The sequence below is a fragment of the Phocoena phocoena genome, chromosome 1, assembly GCF_963924675.1.
Source record: "Phocoena phocoena chromosome 1, mPhoPho1.1, whole genome shotgun sequence".
In the NCBI taxonomy this organism is placed as follows: Eukaryota; Metazoa; Chordata; class Mammalia; order Artiodactyla; family Phocoenidae; genus Phocoena; species Phocoena phocoena.
In genome coordinates this window covers 8,343,907-8,363,535 of record NC_089219.1, presented here as the reverse complement: position 1 = coordinate 8,363,535, position 19,629 = coordinate 8,343,907, and the positions used below count along the sequence as shown (strand labels likewise).

Below are 19,629 nucleotides of genomic sequence, written 5' to 3'. Positions count from 1 at the left end.
GCTGGGTGGGGCTCAGGGGCTCCAGGCAGCCCAGTCTTTATCAGCACCATCAAATTAGTTCACACCAGCTAATATTCACACTGGCAGCCTGGACTCCCCACGCCCCCTCCTCAACCCAGGATCTGAGGAGGGTGGAGGGAGCTCCCCGTGGATCTCGGGCTGCGGCTCTCTGTCGCCACCTCAGCCCTCGAAGCCTGGAGAAGACAGCGATGGGCGAGCCAGATGGGGCTCAGAGGTGTGTGGCTCTGAGACTCCAAGCTGGGAAAAGTTCCAGGTTCTACGACCAGGGTCCAGCTGGGTTGCCTTCCTCTGGGCCCAGAGCTGCTAGAAGGCAGACGTGGGCTGATTACTCCTACAGGCTGGCAGCTCCCTGCAGTTTCTAAAGCCAGTTCCCAGCCAGTAACACTGGTTTGGTCCCTGCAACATCCCACAGGGCAGGGCCGGGCAGGGATTATTAACTCCATTTTACAGAGAGGGAAGTAGAGGCCCAGGGAGGAGATGAGGCTTGCTCAGCGAGCCAGTGCAGGAGCCAGGGCGCGACCCAGGCTGCAGGACTCCTAGTCTGCTGCTCTTCCCAGGAGAACAGGTCTCCTGGGAGCTGCTCCTCCCCACCCCTTCAGCACCCCACCTCCCGCCACAAGCCCCGCGCACTCAGGCCTCCTCCCTGCACCTCTAGCTGTTCTAGCCCATTGCCATTTGCTCATTTGTGCAAACAGGTGGACTTCCCTGAGCCTCAGTTTCCTCATCTGTAAAATGGGTGTGAAAATAATAGTGCCTGCTCCCCTGCCCATCCTCACAGGGCACTTTTCACCTGCTAAAGCCCAGTGTAAATGTTAGGCATTAATCGTGGTCTTTATTAATAGTGATGGTGGGAGTGGAGGGTGTAGTCGAGCTGACAGCTTCTCATCTGTTCCCCAACTGTGGGGCGTTCCCTGTAACCAAAGAGGGGCAGGGGTGGTCACCCTCCCTGGGGTGGGGAGATGGCTCTCTAATGGTAAAATCCAGGCAGCAGAGGCCAACCACCAACCACGGAGGAGGTGCCTGGGGCTCTTCCTCCTTATCCCGGCCCAGCCCACACCCACAGTCGAGACTCCTGGGTCATGACCTGCCAGCTCCGGGAGGGTGGAGAGGGCTCCTCGGTCTGCGGGGGCGTGGGGAAGACTCCTGAACCCATGAATGAAAGAATCTGATCTAACTTCCCACTCAGGGGACACCTAACACGGCTTAAGCAGTTACTCTCACCCTTCCCCTCACCTCCCTCCACCCCGGCCTCCTGGGGGGCCTGTTCTGGGTGCAGCCTCGTCTGCCCCACCCTTGGCCACACCCCTGAGGTAACTCCCACCCACTCCTCTCCTTTTGCTCAGGGTCTGGTTCCGCCAGCAGGGAAGGGGCCCAGAGCCGGGGCTGCGGGTCTGCTGGGAGTGCTGGTGCCCGCGAGCCCCATTCACTGCCCCAACTGGGCTGCCACCCCACTGGGGAGCAGGTACCCTGCAAGCCTCCTGCCCAGCACCACCCCCCACTTCCCGCAAACACAGTGGCAGGATGATTGATAATGCGGGAAGAGCGGCCACGAGGCGGGGAGCCGGGGCGCCAGGGGTCCTCACGGCATTTGCTTGTGGCTGCGAGTCAAAGCTAGGTCCCTGTAGGCAGGGTGGAAGGTGTTCCCCAGCTGCTCAGCCCAACTGCGGGGGACAGGGAGGGCCCTATGGGACCCACCACAGTGAGTCCTGGACCGTGGGGGGGACCCAGTAGTATTGCCCAGCCTCTGACACCTTGGGCTCCTGGTCAGCCCCTTAGAGGACGTGGCTGGCTGGGTTCAGGGACCAGGTTATGCCAGGACACATGTGCATCGGGAGGGGTGGTCCCCTCAGCCCTCCCTTGCTTGGTGGGAATTTTGTAGTGTCTCTCTGGGCAGGGAGTGGAGGAATAGGGGGATGATGTTCTTTCTGCCTCATGACCCCCTGTAGACCCCAGGCTGGCTGGGACTCTGGCCTTGTGATCCAGGCCCACAGAACTGCAGAGCTCAGTAGGGACCCAAGACACACACACACACACACAGACACACACAGACACACACACAGACACACACAGACACACACACAGACACACACACAGACACACACACACACAGACACACACACACACAGACACACAGACACACACAGACACACACACACAGACACACACACACACAGACACACACACACAGAGCACAGGGACAGAGTCAGGTCCTCGAGGCATCACAGCCACGAAAATGAACACGTTACACAGATGTGCTCTGTCGCGGGATTGCACTCAGACGCATCCGTGTACCCCAAGAAGACACGTGGCGGGAATAACTGGCCCCCTCCAGACCAGTCTGGGTATGTGCACACAGACAACAGAGTCTTCAATGACTAGAAAGGGGATTTTCCCTCCCTGTTGCTATTGGAGAGATAGGCAAACCGAAACCTAGGAAAGGAAGGTGATTCAGACTCCAGGTGAGTCACCTCCAGAAAAACAGGCCAGTGCCCCTCCATGGGTCACATTTGTCTCGGTGACCCTGGACCTGGCACAGGTGTGCGTTCAGAGAAGCAGCTCTTTCTAGCAATGACTGAGAAGGGGATGACTTCTGCCTGCCCGAGGATCATGAGGGACTTTTTGAGGAGGGGGTGGGCAGTGGGCCTTCAGAAAGGAGGAGAGCAGGAACTGGGGGATGGGACCCTGCGAGAGTTGGTGTCAGCTGAGTGTCTTGGCTTGAGGAAATGGAGGCACCCTCTGGGAGCGGTGGGCAGCAGGGATGCAGTGGGCTTCCTCATGGGGCATCTGCTCCTGTCCAGGCTGTGCTGGGTGCCCTGTAAGACCTGGGGAAGCCCCCAGAGGCAGCCTGGCCTCTGGGGTTCTTGCAGGTCATCTGGGAGGACAAATCACTTCCCTCTCCTAAATACAATCACGAAACCATCGTGGAGGCATTGATAACCCCCCATACCCAGTCTGGTAACTCAGTCCTTGTCACTGGCACTCAAGGGTGCTGGGCAGCCTTAGGCTTGCAGGGGGAGAGAGGCCCTGAGGATGGGTAGGGTTGGGGTTAGTGCAGAAGAAGGACATTCCAGATGGACAGAGGCTTGGCAAAGGGACTAAAAGAGGCAGACCCAGGCCCAGGCTCCAGATCCTGTGTGGGGAGCCTGTAGAGACCAGCACAGAGGCCCCACAGCGGGTAAGCGTGGCACCAAGCCCCCCCAGTGCCGGTTCATACCCAGGGATTCGCCATGGCCTACCGTGCAGCAAATGGCCCCCTCTGACTGACAGCCATCACGGGCGCTCCAGTAAAGGCTCTGAGACGTCCTGCAGGGGTGGAACTGCTCGGGCTCCCTTCACCCTACCGTTGTCTCCTTTCTCTGACCCTGCAGAACTTATGTTTCCATGATCACCTATTAATGTGCTATTTGGAAAACTCTGACCTGAATCTTTAAAACCCTCCTTTTTCCTGATTACTAAAGCATTTCAGTTTTTCACTTTCATTGAAAGAAATCTAAAAAATAAAATAAGGAATAGGAAGGATTGTTTAGCTCTTTCAATACCTGATCACCCAGAAGGAACAACTGTTAACACTTTGGTCCATTTCTTTTCAGTCTTTTTTATTTTTTCTCTGAACGTGTAGGGGTGTAGGAAGGCGCATAAAAACATGTAAATCTAAATCGAGATCATGTAGTTTTGTGTCCTGCTTTTTTTCCTGCATTTTTATGAATTAATACATATGAAAGAGTAGATGTACATTTTAAAGAACAATAATAAATAAAACAGCCAGATAGCCACAACTTAATTTAAGAATCACATCCTGTTTTTTCACTTAGCATTAGGCTCTGAACATTTTCCCACGCCGTTAAATATTCTTTGAGAACTTGAGTTTTAATGGCTGCCTGGTATTCCTTCAAAGGGTGTACCGTATTTTATTTAACAAATCTTATCTTCTTAGAAATTTAGATTGTTTCCAACTTTTTACTATTAAAAGAACACAGTGATGAGCACAGTCATATGTAAATCTTTGCCCATAATCAAAACAGCCTCTCACTAGTTCTTCGTTTCAGTAGATAGAAGTAGAATTGTAGGGTCAATGCTTTAAAATAGTAATAGCCAACGTATGCCAAGCATTTCTTTGCCAGGCGTTGGACAGCTTTAAATGCATTAGCTCATTCAAATTTACAATTCCACATGGTAGGTACTATTCTATTCCCATTGTACAGATGAGCAAACCGAGGGTCAGGGAATTGCCCCAAATCACATGATAGTAAATGGCAAAGCTGGGTTTTGAACACCAGCAGCCTGGTTCTAGAGCCTGAGCTCCTAGCCACTATGCCATGCTTTGGTTTGTTCATTCATTCAACAATGTTTGCTGAGCACCTACTATATATGCCAGGTACTATTACAGATAACAGGTACACAGCAGTGTACCAGACGGATAAAAATCTCTGCCCTACATTCTAGCTGGGAAGACACATGGTAAACACAATAAGTGAAATCCTTAGGTTTTTGGAAGTTAGTAAGTTTCCTGGCCAAAAACAAACAAACAAAAACAATAGAATGGGAACGCAGAGGTGGGTATGCAATTTAAAATAAGGAGGCCAGGCCTCACTGAGAAGGGGCATTAGAGCAAAGTCTTGAAGGAGGAGGACAAGGGCGCTAGGCTGGGATCTGAGGGGAGGGCATGCCAGATAGAGACCTGCAAGTGCAAAGGCCCTGAGGCAACAGTGAGCTGACTGTCCAGGGAGTAGCAAGGAGGCCAGTGAGGCTAGACTAGGGAGAGAGGTAGAGGGTGGGAGCAGTGAGGTCAGAGAGGTAATGAAGGGGGTACTGATCTCGGGGCTCTGAGGGCCACTGTGAGGACACTTACTTTTCTCTGAGGGAGGTGGGAGCCATGAGGGTTCTGAGCAGAGCAGTGATGTGGTTCCCCTTACATCGAATGAGATCTCTCTGGCTACTGGGTGAAGAATCGCTGTATAGGGCCAGGGTGGCAGCAAGGAGGTCCCTGTGACAGCTGGGCTGGAGATGATGGTGGCTCAGACCAGGCTGGTGGTGTGGGGTGGAAAGAAGTGGTTTCCTTCTGGATATATTTTGAAAATGGAGTTGACGGGATTTGCAAATCGCTTGTCTATGGGATATTAAAAAGAGAGAGGAATCAAGGATGCCTCCAAAGTCTGGAGCTTGAACCCTGGAGAGGGAGAGATGCATTTAGCACAGCAGAGAAAACCCTGGGAGGAATTCGGTTTGGGGAGCTAAGGCAGCCATCACTGCCAGCCTGATATCCTGTTCTTCTCCATTGGGTGTACAGGAGGATGGCGCTTCCTGCCCCCTTGAAGTTAGATGTGGCCAGGGGATGAACTCTGGCCAGAGAGTTGTGGGTGGGAGTGATATGTGTAACTTCCGGGCTGGGGCTTTAATCACTTCCGGCTCTGCTGGTGCCCTGTGGAGACTATCTCCGGAGCTTGGCCGAGGTGGAAGCTCTATCAGCCTGGGACCCTGAGTGACTCATGGAGGAGAGCCCTCTGCCCACCTGCCCTGGACATGTGTCATCACAAAGAAATAAATGTTTGTTGTTCTAAGACGCTGAGATTTAGATGTTGTTTGCTAACACAGCATAATTTATCCTTTCCTGAATAATACAGGCACCTGTCAGTAGGACTGCCATGTAAGGTTGCACAGGTTGTACACTGTACAACGGCAGCATCTCCGAGGAGGTTTCATTATAATCATAGACTTCTCTAACTTCTAGATCCTGCACACGTGTGAAGGATTATGTCCTGTTGCAATCATGCTCGGGGCATCCCCTGAGGCTGCTATTCTTGTTTACCAGACTCTCTCAGAGGCCTGATTTCCACTCCCTACCCCCACCCAACTCTAAACAGGCAACAGCCACGTCACAGAGCAGGGGCAGTGGAAGGACTGTACACTGTGTGACTTGCCTTAGCGCCTGGGTACAAGCGAGCCCCAGCTAGGGCTGTCGCTCCCAGTAAAGTCTTCTGGGGCAGATCCAGGCCAAGCTGAGGGGGATGAGCAAGGGGGCACAGCCATGCTCCAGAAGCTTCACTGCTTCCTAACGGGAAGCATATGCTCTGGCCACAGATTTAACAAGAAGTCTGATTTATGGACCTGCCATTCAGATGAATTTAAGCTGGATGCTACTGATTAAACCCCGGACCCAGTGCCCCCTCTACCTCTCCCCGTCCACCTCTCCGGCTCCTGCCTCTCTTCCCTCTCCTCCCATCCCCCTCCTTTATACAAGAGCCAGCCTGGCGTTCGTTGCCTAGCAGGGCCTGGAGCGGGTCAGTGACTTCTGCCTTCTCCTGGCTGGCCTGCCCACAGTTGGACAGAATAATATGTAGTATGAAGTGGGGTTTTTTTTGTTTTTTGTTTTTCTTAATTACTTAAGAAAAGCACCTTCTCCTAACTTGCATGGGGCTGTATGAGTTAGAGGCAGCTCTGCCTATTACCCAGGTGAAGATGTTGAGTAGACAGACAAGCGCGGAGCTCTGGGGAGAGGGCTGAGCTAGAGATATACATTTGGGAATTGTCAGCATGTATTGGCATTTAAAGAGCCATGGCACTGGGGGGGATCACGGAGGGAGGGGGGTACATGGAGAAGACTCAGAAGACCAAGCCTCTGATATTGCAGAGGAGACAGGAAGGAACAGCTAGGGAGAAGGGAGAGGACCAGCGGAGTAAGGAAAGGGTTCCAAGGAGGACAGAGGGACCACCTGGGTCCAGGGCACTGAGGGGCCAGTAAATCGAGAGCTGAGAACTGACTGTTGTTGGACTTCACATTGTGGAGTTATTGGTGTTCTGGAACAGAGCAGTTGCATGGGGGTGGGTTCAAGAGAGGAATTGTAAGGGAAGAACCAGAGAACAGTGGGCTCAGGGGCACCTCTCACGGAATCTTACTGGGTAAAGGGCAGAGAACAGGGTGGTAGTTGGCAGAGAAGTGGTGTCAAGGGAAAAGTGATGCACGGGAGAAAAATGAGGCTGATGAGAAAGAGCCCTAAGAGGGAGAGTCACTGAGGCCAGAAAGTCCCCCTTCCCTGACCCCCACCAGCAGCAGCACGCGAGGGTGGCCTGTTTTTCCTGCATGCTCTACACCCCGGTGAAGCATTTCGTGCCCTTTGCAGTCACCCCTTATGCGGTTTCCAGTCCCCTCCCCAGCTTGGGTATAGATCTCTGGGGGTCTCCTGTAAGAGCAGCAATTAGAATGCAGACCTTGATAAAGCTGCAGATGGGGAAATGGGGGTCCAGAGAGGTTAAATAACCTGCCGCGGTCATGCAGCCGTTAAGTGGCAGAGCTAGATCTCGACCCCAATTATGCCCAACACCGTTCTCCAAGGATAAGTAAGGGGGACAAGAGGTCCTTTTCAAAGGTCCCCGTGGGCTGTGCAGGTTTTGCCTCCTGACTAGCTCTGGTGTTTATTCTTTCATTTACAGGTGTGCCAGTTGGGGCCACTATTGGTGCCAGGATTCCCAAGATACGACACAGGGAGAAGCCCCCAAAAGACTCACAGACCACCTGGGGAGGTCAATCCTTGATCCCTGTGACTAGCCCCCAGCTTTCATGGGGGGCTGTTCAGGAGGTCGGTGCAAAGGTGGGCACCCAACTGGGTCTGGGGGGTTCCCAAGGAACCTGGGCTTCCCTAGGAATCTACTTCCAAGCAAGAGCCAAAGAACGAGCGAGGTTCAGCTGGGTGAGGCGCGATGGGAGATCGGGTCCCTGCAGAGGGCACAGCACGTGCAAAGCCCTAGAGGCTGGAGAGGAGTTCAGGAAACAGAGGAAACCAGATGTTCGGAGCGGGCAATGGGGCGAGGTGGGGCTTCGGAGGCTGCTGCATCCCCTCCCGGCCAGCCTCGCCCCGCCCACGGTGGTCGCGCGGCCGACCGGCCAGGGCGTCTAATGGGCTGCCCGGCCTGCGTTCCGGGGAGTGGTCCCCGGCCGCGCTAATGTGCGGTCGCCCCTCCCGCTGGTAGCTGGTGCCCCCGCGCCGACCCCGGGCGCAGATCGATACGCATCAGGCGGCGGGCGGCCGGGAGCGCCCCCTTCCCCCGGGCGCCTCTGACGGTTGTTCCGGGGCCTCCCGCGCTGGGGGTGAGGCGGGGGCGGGCTGGGCGCGGGGAGGGGCGCCCCGCGGTGGGACCTTCGGCCCCGCGCCCGCCCGGCTCCTCTCCGCCTCCCCAGGCTCTCTCTGTCTCTCTCTCCCCCTCTTCGGGTTCCGTCCGTTTCCCCCTACATCTCCTATCTCTCTGAGGTCTGAGTCTCTTGGTCTCTGTCTCTCCATCTCTCCCTATACAGGTCTTGGGGAGGACGGGTCAGCCGTCCCAGGCGGGAGGCTGTGGCCTTTGTCCACAGCCTGGGACAGTGGCATTGCAGGCTCCCGACCCCAGGCTCCACTTTCTAGCCGCTGGGAGCCTGGGAGTCCCAGGTGGCACCTCTGGGGACAAGGGCAAGGCCAGGGGCACTAGTCCTGGGACCCAGGACAGAGACAAGGGTGGGGCGAATGAGGCACTCGGGGGCCAAACTTAAGGAGCGCCCCCAAAACCTCTCAGAAACCAAGATAAATGATACTTTAATGCAATAGTCTTAAAAAGAAATATTAATGCCAAAAATTCAGTGGTGAACAAAATATCAACACTTTAAAGACAAGATCAGGAACTGCTGAACGGAGCCACGTTGGAGCCTGTGACAAATGAAAAGTCAGGAATATGATCCTGTTTTATTTAAAATGTTGATATTTTGTCCATCATGGTTTGTTCACCCTGATTTTAAAGGAGACTGATACAGGGGGTACTGGGACTGTGGGCAAGAGTCTATGGCCATGATCATGGTTAACTAGTTAGAAAGTATCAAATGCAAGCCTCTTAATTGTCTTTTTTTAAAAAACAGCTTTATTGGGATGCAATTTGCTGCCATATGATTTGTCCAATTTAATGGGTTTTGGTATATTCAGACTGTGCAACCATCACCACACCAATTTTGGAACATTTTCATCACCCCTAAAAGGATCCCTATACGCACTAGCAGCCACTCTCCATTCCCCTCAATTTCCCCAACGCTAGCATCCACTAATCTTTCTAGCTCTATGGATTTGCCTCTTCTGTGTATTTGATATAAATGGAACCATACAAGAGGTGGTCTCTCGTGTATAGCTTTTTCACTTAAGTATAATATTTTCAAGGTTCATCCTTGCTGTGGCATGCAATACTACATGCTCGGCAATACTTCATTCCTTTATATTGCCCAGTAATATTCCGTTGTATGGCTATACCACATTTTACTTATCCATTCAGCGGTTGATGGGCATATGGGTTTCTACTTTTTTGCCATAATGAATAATGCTGTTATATACATTCATGTACAAGTTTTTGTGTGGACATAACGTTTTCATTTCTCTTGGGTATATACCTAGAGTAGAATTTCTGGGTCATATGGTAACTCCATGTTTAACCTTTTGAGGAACTGCCAGACTGTTTTCCAAAGCGGGTACGCGAGGTTACATTCCCACCAGCAACTTATGAAGGCTCTGATTTCTCCTCATCTTCACCAACGCTTGCTATCATCTGTCTTTTTTATTATAGCTTTCCTGGTGTGTGTAAAGTGGTTATCTCATCGTGATTTTGATTTGCATTTCCCTAATGACTAATGATGTTGAAGATTTTTTCACATGCTTTTTGGACATTAGTGTATCTTCTTTGGAGAAGTTTCTGTTCAAACCCTTTGCCAGTTTTTCAAATAAGTGGCATCACACCATGTTTATCGTTCTCACTTGCTTCTATGTACTTGACAGCATGCTATGGAGATCTCTCCATGATCTTTATAGATTTTTATAGATCTACCTCACTATTTTTAAGTACCTATTCAAGGTTTCATAGTTCGGCTGTGCTATAAGTATTTATCCAATCTCTGATTGATGGACATTTACGTTTTTTCAAAAATGTTTTCTATTGCAAACAAGATAATAAACATCCTTATACACATCTTTGTGCACCCAAGTGAGTCTTTTTGGTAAAGAAAGCGCTAGAAGTAGAATTGCTGGGTGACATTTTTTCTTTCAATAGATATTAACAGATTGTTCTCTGAAAAGTTGACTCATGCACCCTTCAACATTGTATGAGACTGCTTTATAACTGCATCTTTACCAGCTCTTGATATTATCAGTCTCCTTAATTTTTGCCAATTTGTCAGGCAAAAAACAAAACAAAAAAATCCATTGTTGTTTTAATTTTCATTTGCCTGTTACTGAGTGTGAACTTTAAAAAAATATGATTATTGGCCATTTAAATTTTGTCTACTGTGAAATGTCTGTTTATATCTTTTGTCCATTTTTCTAATGGAATATTTTTATATATCCTGGATATGGATCATCTTTCTCCCAGCCTGCTGATGATCTTTTGTGACATAAAAATGTTAAATTTTGATTGCAGCCCTCTACCTTTATGGCTCCTTGGTTTCAGGTGTTGTTTTTCCTACTCCAATTTTGTGAAAATATTTTCCTCTAATATATATATATATATATATATATATATTTTTTTTTTTTTTTTTTGCAGTATGCGAGTCTCTACATCTTTTAAATATAAAAATATCAGAGGGCTTCCCTGGTGGCGCAGTGGTTGAGAGTCCGCCTGCCGATGCAGGGGACGCGGGTTCGTGCCCCGGTCCGGGAAGATCCCGCGTGCCGCGAAGCTGCTGGGCCCGTGAGCCATGGCCGCTGAGCCTGCGCGTCCGGAGCCTGTGCTCCGCAACGGGAGAGGCCACAGCAGTGAGAGGCCCGCATACCGCAAAAAAAAAAAAAAAAAGAAGGAAAGACATATTTTGGATATGATGACAATATTGAAATACAATAACTTCTTGAATTAATAAATCTACTGCAGCCTCAGTGAAGCTCCTGACATAAATTGTTATCAAACATGATAGTCCACTTGTAGAGCTTGTATGAGAAAGAAAATGCGTCATAATATTGAAAAAAATTTCGAAGGTGAGTAACCTTAACAGTTGGCAAAACATAAAGTCATAGTAATTACAACAGTGTAGTATTGGAATGAGATTAGATAAATCAATCAATGGAAAGAAACAGATGCATGTTTATATGAAAGTGTAGTTTATGATAAAGATGACATTTCAAATAAACAGAATTCAATAAATGGTCTTGGTTCAAATGGCTATCCATTTAGTGGTGAATGTTTATTCATTTCTCCATCAAATATTTATGAATGCCTAACACAGGCTAGGCACCATGCATGTGGACACTGCTGAGGTGGAATAGTGAATAAAATAGACAAAAGGACAAAAATTCCTGGCCTTGTAGAGCTGACATTCTGGTGAGAGAGGCAGTCAGTCAAATAAATAGGTAAATTATATGTATTAGAAATAAAAGGAGAAAATAAAGGAGGGGTAGGGGATGGGGAGAGAAATGGCAGTTTAAAATAGAAAGATTAAGAAAGACTTCAATGAAAAGGTGATATTTCTGCAAAAACTCAAAGGAGATGAGAGCATTGGCCTTGTAGATATCTATAAGAAGGGCCATCTGGGCTGAGGGAACAGACAGGGCAAAGGTCCTGAGTCAGGAACATGTTTTATGTGTTTTCTGCTTCATGGACTTGAATTTTCACCCTGAAGGAGATCGGCAGCATTGAAGGGCTATGAACAGAGGTGTGACAGAAGCTCACTGATGCTTTTACTGGACCACTCTGTGATCTGGGTGGAGCATTGTTTGTAGCGTCCAGGGCAAGAGTGGGCTTGAGAAGACCAGGGAAGAGGCGATTTCAGTTATCCAGGTGAGAAGTATTGGTGGCTTGGACCAAGTGGCAGCAATGGAGGGAGTGGGAAGTGGTCAGATTCTGGATGTATTTTGAAGATAGAACAGACAGGATTTGCTGATGGATCAGATGGGGGACCAGAATTGGCTGGGAAGAAGAGTCAAGGGTCACTTTGAGGATCTTGATCTGAGCCTTGGAAGGCCGGAGCTAACGTTAGTAGAGGCAGGAAGGCGGTGGGTAGAGCAGGTGCGGGGAAGAACAGAAGCTCAGCTATGGATGTTTGGTATTTGCGATGCCTCTCAGACCTCCAAATGGAGACACTGGGTAGGAGTAAGTGTCCACCACTGAGACATGAGATCTGGGCTGGAGATACGTGTTGGAAACGGTCAACGTAGAAACCTCTGCAGCCCCACACAGCAGCCGGAAGCCACATGTGGTTACTGAGCACTTGAAATGCAGCTGGTCCGATGGAGACATGCTGTATGTATAAAATGCACACCGGATTTCACACGCTTAGATGAAAAAAAAGTACAATAGCTCATTAATGATCTTTTTATGTTGATCATTTATATTGAAATGACAATGAAATAATTTTGGATATATTCGGTTAGATAAAATACAGTATTTACCTTACTCTTTTTTATTTCATTTTTTTAAAATGTAGGGATGACTTCCCTCGTGGTGCAGTGGTTAAGAATCCGCCTGCCACTGCAGGGGACACGGGTTCGAGCCCTGGTCCGGGAAAATCCCACAGGCCGCAGAGCAACTAAGCCCGTGCGCCATAACTACTGAGCCTGTGCTCTAGAGCCCTCGAGCCACAACTACTGAGCCCGCGTGCCTAGAGCCCATGCTCCGCAAAAAGAGAAGCCACCGCAATGAGAAGCCAGTGCACCGCAACGAAGAGTAGCCCCCGCTCACCGCAACTAGAGAAAGCCGTGCACAGCAACGAAGACCCAACACAGCCAAAAATAAATAAATAAAGTAATTAATTAATTAATTTTTTAAAATGTAGGTATCCAAAAATGTTAAACTGCCTAAGAAGCTTACATGCTATTTCTATTGGACAGCATTGGTCTAGATGGTCATTAAAGTGAGAGCAGGATGGGGTCACAGTGGGAGTGACCAGGGGAGAGAGAAGCCCCAAGGATGAGCCCTGGAACCCCTGAGGTGAAGAGGGTGAAGAGGAAACACACCAGAGGTGACAGGAGCAACCTAGGACGTTAGAGGAAAAGTGGGAGCCGGGAAGCCAAGGCAAGAGAGTGTTCCAGGGAGGAGGGAGGCGCCCGTGACCAGTGCTGCGGATGGGCTGAGAACTGAATGTTGAAATTAGCAAAGTGACCAGTTGACCAAGCATTTCTTTTCTTTTTTTAATAAATTCATTAATTTTTGTTTATTTAATTTTGGCTGTGTTGAGTCTTCACTGCTGTGTGCGGGCTTTCTCTAGCGGCAGCAAACGGAGGCTGCTCTTCATTGCGATGCGCAGTCTTCCCATCGCGGTGGCTTCTCTTGTTGCGGAGCTTCAGGTGCTAGGCGCGCTTCACTAGTTGTGGCATGTGGGCTCAGTAGTTGTGGCTCACGGGCTTAGTTGCTCAGCGGCATGTGGGATCCTCTTGGACCAGGATTCGAACCCATGTCCCCTGCATTGGCAGGCGGATTTTTAACCACTGCACCACCAGGGAAGTCCGACCGAGCATTTCATTCATGCAGTTTTCTCGAGTTCCCACAATGTGCCGTTGCTGAAGATACAACAACAAACAAGGAGAGCTGGCCCCTGCCCTCCAGCGTCTCGCGATGTAGTAGGGGTGGCAAGAGGGTCCCCAAATACTGAGCTACCAGTCACCTGGGGAAGAGGAGTGTACAGGAACCAGGAAAGCCCAGGGCAGAGGTTTGGAGGCCATACCCTAAGGGTGCAGGAGAAATCCCTACCCAGATTTTGAAAACCCCTGTTGCTGGGCCCAAAGCCCCCCACCCCAACCCTCAGCATAGACTCTGGGCAAGAGAAGATCAGAAATAACATGCTAGGGGCTTTATAGCGGTAGAGAGTCCTCATAGCACTATAAGGGGACCAGGATTTGAACCCAGGGTGTCTGGCTCAAAATCCTGTGTCCTCAGCCACTCTGCTCGCTGCCCTGAGGTCCATAGGAATGCAGTTCCTACAGGCTCTTCTCTGACAGCCGGAAGCTCTTGGGCTGCAGAGTACCCAATTCTGGCTTTGCAGCCAGCACCCAAAACCCCCACTTGTTCCCCAAGTGACTTTAGGTGAGTTCCTTCAGCCTTAGTTTGCTCATCTGTATGCTGGAATAGACAAAATGGAGCAACGGCATTTTAGCAACCACACCACACTACCTATGATGGGCAGAGTTAGGCTGGAGACTCAAGTCAGAGCACGCAACTGCAAGGTTTTGGAAACGCGTTCCCCAGGGAAGGTGGGCAGAGGAAGTGGCCACAAGTTCAGACAGTCCCTCCTCGGCCTGTGTCCTGGAGAGCGCCGAGCCCCGTTCCTGTGCCCCTGAAGGTCAGGCACCCCCTCTGGCCCCCACTGCCCCCTCCTGCTTCTGACCGTCCCCTCTGCACTGGATAAACAGCACCTCTGCCCGCCTGCCTCCTCAATCCCTCATGCTTCACCAGAATTAAATTCATCATTCATTTTTTATGGTTTATACATGGTGTAATTTATGTCTTCAAATAGATTGAGGTCACACTTTAGCAGAAAAAAAGTATTTCACATTGAAATTGAAGGCATGTGTGTTCCATTAAATGGGGATGTTTGGGATAATTTTAAAAGGCTAAAAGTAGTAGAAAGTAACATTAAAATAAAATTTGAGAGCTGTAATTACCCCTAATCGCACCATAAAATAATCAATACTGCATTCCATTATTTCTGACTTCCCTAGTTATAGCTTTTTTTTGTTAAGCTCTTGAATATTGATGAGGTGAAAGGGTCGTGTCTTCTGGCAGAGGTCTGATGGAGGTGGAATTAAGGTGGTGTCCTCTCTGATTATCCCAGGGAGACCGTGAGCGCCGCTTCTTCTCAGCTACGAATCCCCGGGGGCAGCACCAGGCTCCCTGATCTGTTTGATGTTCTTCCGTCCAGCTCTTCCCACGTGGGGCTTGGTGGGAGGCCAGGCTTGTTTGGGCTACATTTTTGGAGCGCTCACTGTGTGCCAAGCTCTGCGCAAGCCTCCTGGATCAATTAACTCATTTAACTCTTAAAGCAACCCTCTGCAGTGGGTGTTGGCAAGACTCCCCATTTCACAGATGGGCACACTGAGGCTCAGTGGGATAAAGTAAATTACCAAGGAGTGGAGTTGGGATTTTCACTCAAGTCTGTGCTCTTGCCATTATTTATGCCACCGCCCAAGACATGCAGCTTCTGGCTGAGGGATGGAGGTGCCAGCAGGAGAGTGCAGGGGTGCTAAGCTTCTGGCTGAGGGATGGAGGTGCCAACCTCGAGGGCAGTTGCCACTGGCCGCAGTGGTGTGAGTTTAGCTGGAAAACCTCTGGTTTCCTTTGGGGACACCTGAGAACTTCTGTCCCTTCCCTACATTTGAGACAGGGGTTCACTTCCATGAGCCTTCAAGTTCCCATCTGTAAAATGGGAATGACATGAGAACACCCCTTAAAGTGTATGGTTTAAGGGAACTCATGCTGGGAAGTGCCAGTCAACGGGAGCTGTGAAGGTGTTGGCGACACAATGAAGAGGTCTCGTCTCTTCTCTGGCTTCAGTTTCCCCATCTCTAAAATGCCCAGGGTGGGGCACTTGAACTGGACAACAGCAAGACCTTGTCCATCTCTGACATTTCATGTTCTATGCTCTAGGCCGCAAGGTCTGCCAAGTGGGCAGAGGCTTCTTCCTGTGTGCTAGCCTACAAGGGTCCTCAGAAGGTCATCTCATCCAGCCCCCACCACCCCACAGGGTCACATGTCCAAAGGGTACCGCTTGCCCCTCTTTTCCCCACCTCAAGGAACGTGCACTGTTTCAAACTGTGGCTAATTTCCCTGGGGGCCTGGGCCCTATGGGAGCCCACCTACCTAATGAGAGCACCAAAGTGGTCCTTTGGGCCCCTGAGCTGGGGGTTTGAAGCTTGGACACACTCATGTACAGTATAAAAGGATGACCTTTTATTTGCTATCCGGACATCTGTGCAGGAGAATCGAGACATCTCCCTACTCAAAACGCAGATAACTGTGTGCTCAGAATCTGGACGTTATCCACGGTAGCTAAAAGGTGGCAACAACCCATATGTCCATCAATGAATGATGGGTAAACAAAATGTGGTCTATCCACACAGTGGAAGATTGTTCTGCCAGAACACGGAGCGAAGCACTGGTACGTGTGCCACAACACAGATGAACCTTGGGAACGTGATGCTATGCAAAAGAAGGCAGACACAAAAGGCCAGATGGTGCATAGTTCCATTTACATGAGGTACCTGGAACAGACAAATTCATAGACACAAAAGTGGACAAGAGGTTACCAGGGGCTGGGGGGAGGGGGAAATGGGGAGTTGATGTTTCATGGGTACAGAATCGGCAAATCCAGAAAAGGCAAATCTATAGAGATAGAAGGCAGCTTCGTGGTTGCCAGGGGGATGGGAAAATGAGGAGTGACTGCTTAATGGGTATGAGGTTTCATTTTGGGGTGATGAGAAAGTTCCGGAACTAGACAGCGACATAAAATTTACTTAATGACACTGAATTACATACTTTAAAAGACCTACAGGGCTTCCCTGGTGGCGCAGTGGTTGAGAGTCCGCCTGCCGATGCAGGGGACATGGGTTCGTGCCCCGGTCCGGGAAGATCCCACATGCCACGGAGCGGCCGGGCCCGTGAGCCATGGCTGCTGTGCCTGTGCGTCCGGAGCCTGTGCTCCTTAATGGGAGAGGCCACAACAGTGAGAGGCCCGCGTACCGCAAAAAAAAAAAAAAAAAGGTCTACAATGTTAAATTTTATGTTCTGTGTATTTTACCACATTAAAAAAATTTTTTTTAACTTGTTCAATAAGTTTATTACTGTCTTTATCTGAAAAATCTTCCTAGAAATTGTGGTTTGGGTTATTAACTCTCAACAGCCTGTTCCTGAGCTCTAAGGAAGCTTGCCTTCTTCTGAGCTACCCGATCTTTCTTCTGGGCAAGTGACATTTTGGGATGGTTCCACCTCTTCTTTTTTTTTTTGCGGTACGCGGGGCTCTCACTGCTGTGGCCTCTCCCGTTGCAGAGCACAGGCTCCGGACGCGCAGGCTCAGCGGCCATGGCTCACGGGCCCAGCTGCTCCGCGGCATGTGGGATCCTCCCGGACCGGGGCACGAACCCGCGTCCCCTGCATCGGCAGGCGGACTCTCAACCACTGCGCCACCAGGGAAGCCCCCACCTCTTCTTTTTAACTTCTTTCTTAGGCCTCTTCTCGTACACTGGATTCTCTCATATTGTAGCATGAGCTTTCTTATCCATCTCCTCCATCATGTCTGGAGTTATGTTTTTCTTTATGTATTGAGAGAGTTGTTTTTTGTAAGTATCTTCATCTCCTTCGATCAGGTAACGCACATAATCTGCAATGTTCTGCCCCATGATGTGGTTTTGGTGTACCTCAGCACTGAATTCTTTGCTTTCTGAATCATAACCAGGGAACCGTTCGGTACTGTGAGGGATAGACAAGCCTCCATCGACAGCTCCCTTGAGGGCCCCAAAAACGTTATTCTCAGTAGTAGTCCTGGCAAGCCCTGCATCCAAGTAACAGGTGAAGGCACCAGGTTGACCATCAATGCTTTCCACACTGTATTCACCTCCAGTCACCTCGACTTGGCCTTCATAAATTCTGTCCATCCCAAACCTATTAAGAAGCCTACGTGCCAGCAGCAGGTCAGTACCATAAGTTGCAACATAATTTGTCAGGCCAGCCCTCACGCCATACTTTGGGAGTTCGCGAGCACCAGCTGCACAAACCATCATAGCTCCTTGTATGCGGGCATAGCAATCGGACAAACGATATCTCTGTTAGTTACATGAACTGTCATTCTGTATTTGGGTGCGTTGTACTTATTTTTATCTTGGATTACCAATCGTTTCCGAGCATAGTAGTCAGTTTTGCCCTCTCGCCGTCTTCTAAATTTCACTTGGTATCTCTTGAACTAGGCCTTATTCTTGACACCTTTAACAAACCCCATCCTGTAGAACAGAAGCCCTAGCCGCCACTGAGCTGCAGAACCAGCACGGCTCCGGGCGGGGAGGGGGGGGATAAAGCAAAAAAAAATTTTTTTTTAATGTCTGTGTACCCCGGGGTCCAGTCCTGTGCCCTGAGCCCAGCCCACGCTCCACGCAAGGCTCTGGGTCGGGACTGTTCCACCCAGCACGTTAGGAGCTGGGGACAGTAGGGAGTTGATGAGCAGCCTCGCGCCCTGTGTCATTACCATTAATAATAAACAACAATAGAGTGTATTTTTAAAACTTTCCCTAATGGAGATCCCCAAACAGCAACCAACACACTCAGGTTACCCACTGGTCCCCTAACGATACTGACACACAAAAGCCACGTATGCCATGGAAAGCTGGGGCGAGGTGGATGCTTCCTGGCATCTGGGAGACGTCCCTCACTTATCTCCTTCCCCGCCAGTCCCACTCCCCAGCTTTGCCCAGGTACCAGGGACAAAGGCAAGGGAAGGGGTCTTCCGCATCCTCTGGGTCCTTGCCAATGCCTTGGCCCTTTGACTTAGTTTCCCCCACAGGCTCCCTTTTCTGCCTGTCTCCCCAGAGGCTGTGCTTAGGGGTGTCGGGAGGGGACACTAGGCCTGTAGCTGTAGGAGTGGAAAGGGCAGTGCTGACCGTTGTGTGTACCCTGGTGTCTTAGACTGGCCTGCAGAGACCATCAGTCCTCTCTGACATATTTCAGGTGTGTCCTGGGCCCTGATTGTGCAGGGGTCATGCTCAAGCCCCCCCAGCAAAGGAGCTGCAGAGCAGGGACTCAAAGTCCTGGCGGCTGGTCCACTCTTAGTTCTTCCATTTCATTCTCAGCAAAGGCAGAGCTGTTACCAACTCAGACTCTGGAGTCAGAGAGACCTTCCCCCAGGGAACCCCAGGCCAGGCAAGTCCTGGACTTCCCTAGCCTCAGTTTCCCCAACTGTGAAGGAGGCAAAGACAGCACCTCCTCATCAGCTGGGAGAATTACAGAGATGACGCATGTGGTGTCTCAGCGCTGAGTAAATGGTGACCATCATTCCAAACGTGAAGCCAAACCTCGGCCTGCGTGGGCTCACCCTCTCCCAACCTCCCTGGGTCCACCCGCAGCCCAGGCCAGCACTGGCCAGAGGCCTCTCCACACTGGGCTCTGACATGATGAGGCCTATCCCAGTATTGGACACTCACATGCGTTGTCAGATAACCCTCCCAGCAGCCCTGGGAGGGAGAGACTGCCGTTCCATTTTACAGACAGGAAGACTGAGGTCCAGAGAGGCAGAGAGCTTGCTGGATCTGGGATTCAAAAGCGGTCACTTGTGATCCAAGAGCCATTGCTTTTAAGCACTACACGATGACTGACTGGGGTCGGGGATCGCCGTGGTAGAGAGCAAGGTCCCTGCAGTTATGTGATCCCTGTGCACATTTGTCTGGAGTGAGGTCACATAGCTCATCAAATTCTCAAAGGGATTACGGGCAGATCTCTGTTTAAGTCCCAGCTTCTCCACATACTGACTCTGCGGCCTTGGGCATGTCACTTCCTCCCTGGTGCCTCAGTTTCCCCATTTTTCAAATGAGGGGTTTGACTGGAAAAATCTCTAAGTTTCCTCCAAGCACCGGCATTTGCTCATTCCTGGACCCTCCTATTAGATTCTCTCTTCCCTCCACCTCCCTCCTCACTCCTCATCCTAGC

General features: G+C 50.3%; 1 pseudogene; it reads right to left on the bottom strand.

The window, feature by feature from the left end:
- Positions 1-16,826: 16,826 nt before the first annotated feature.
- On the bottom strand, positions 16,827-17,932 carry LOC136127358 (large ribosomal subunit protein uL18-like; annotated as a pseudogene).
- Between the last annotated feature and the right edge of the window lie 1,697 nt (positions 17,933-19,629).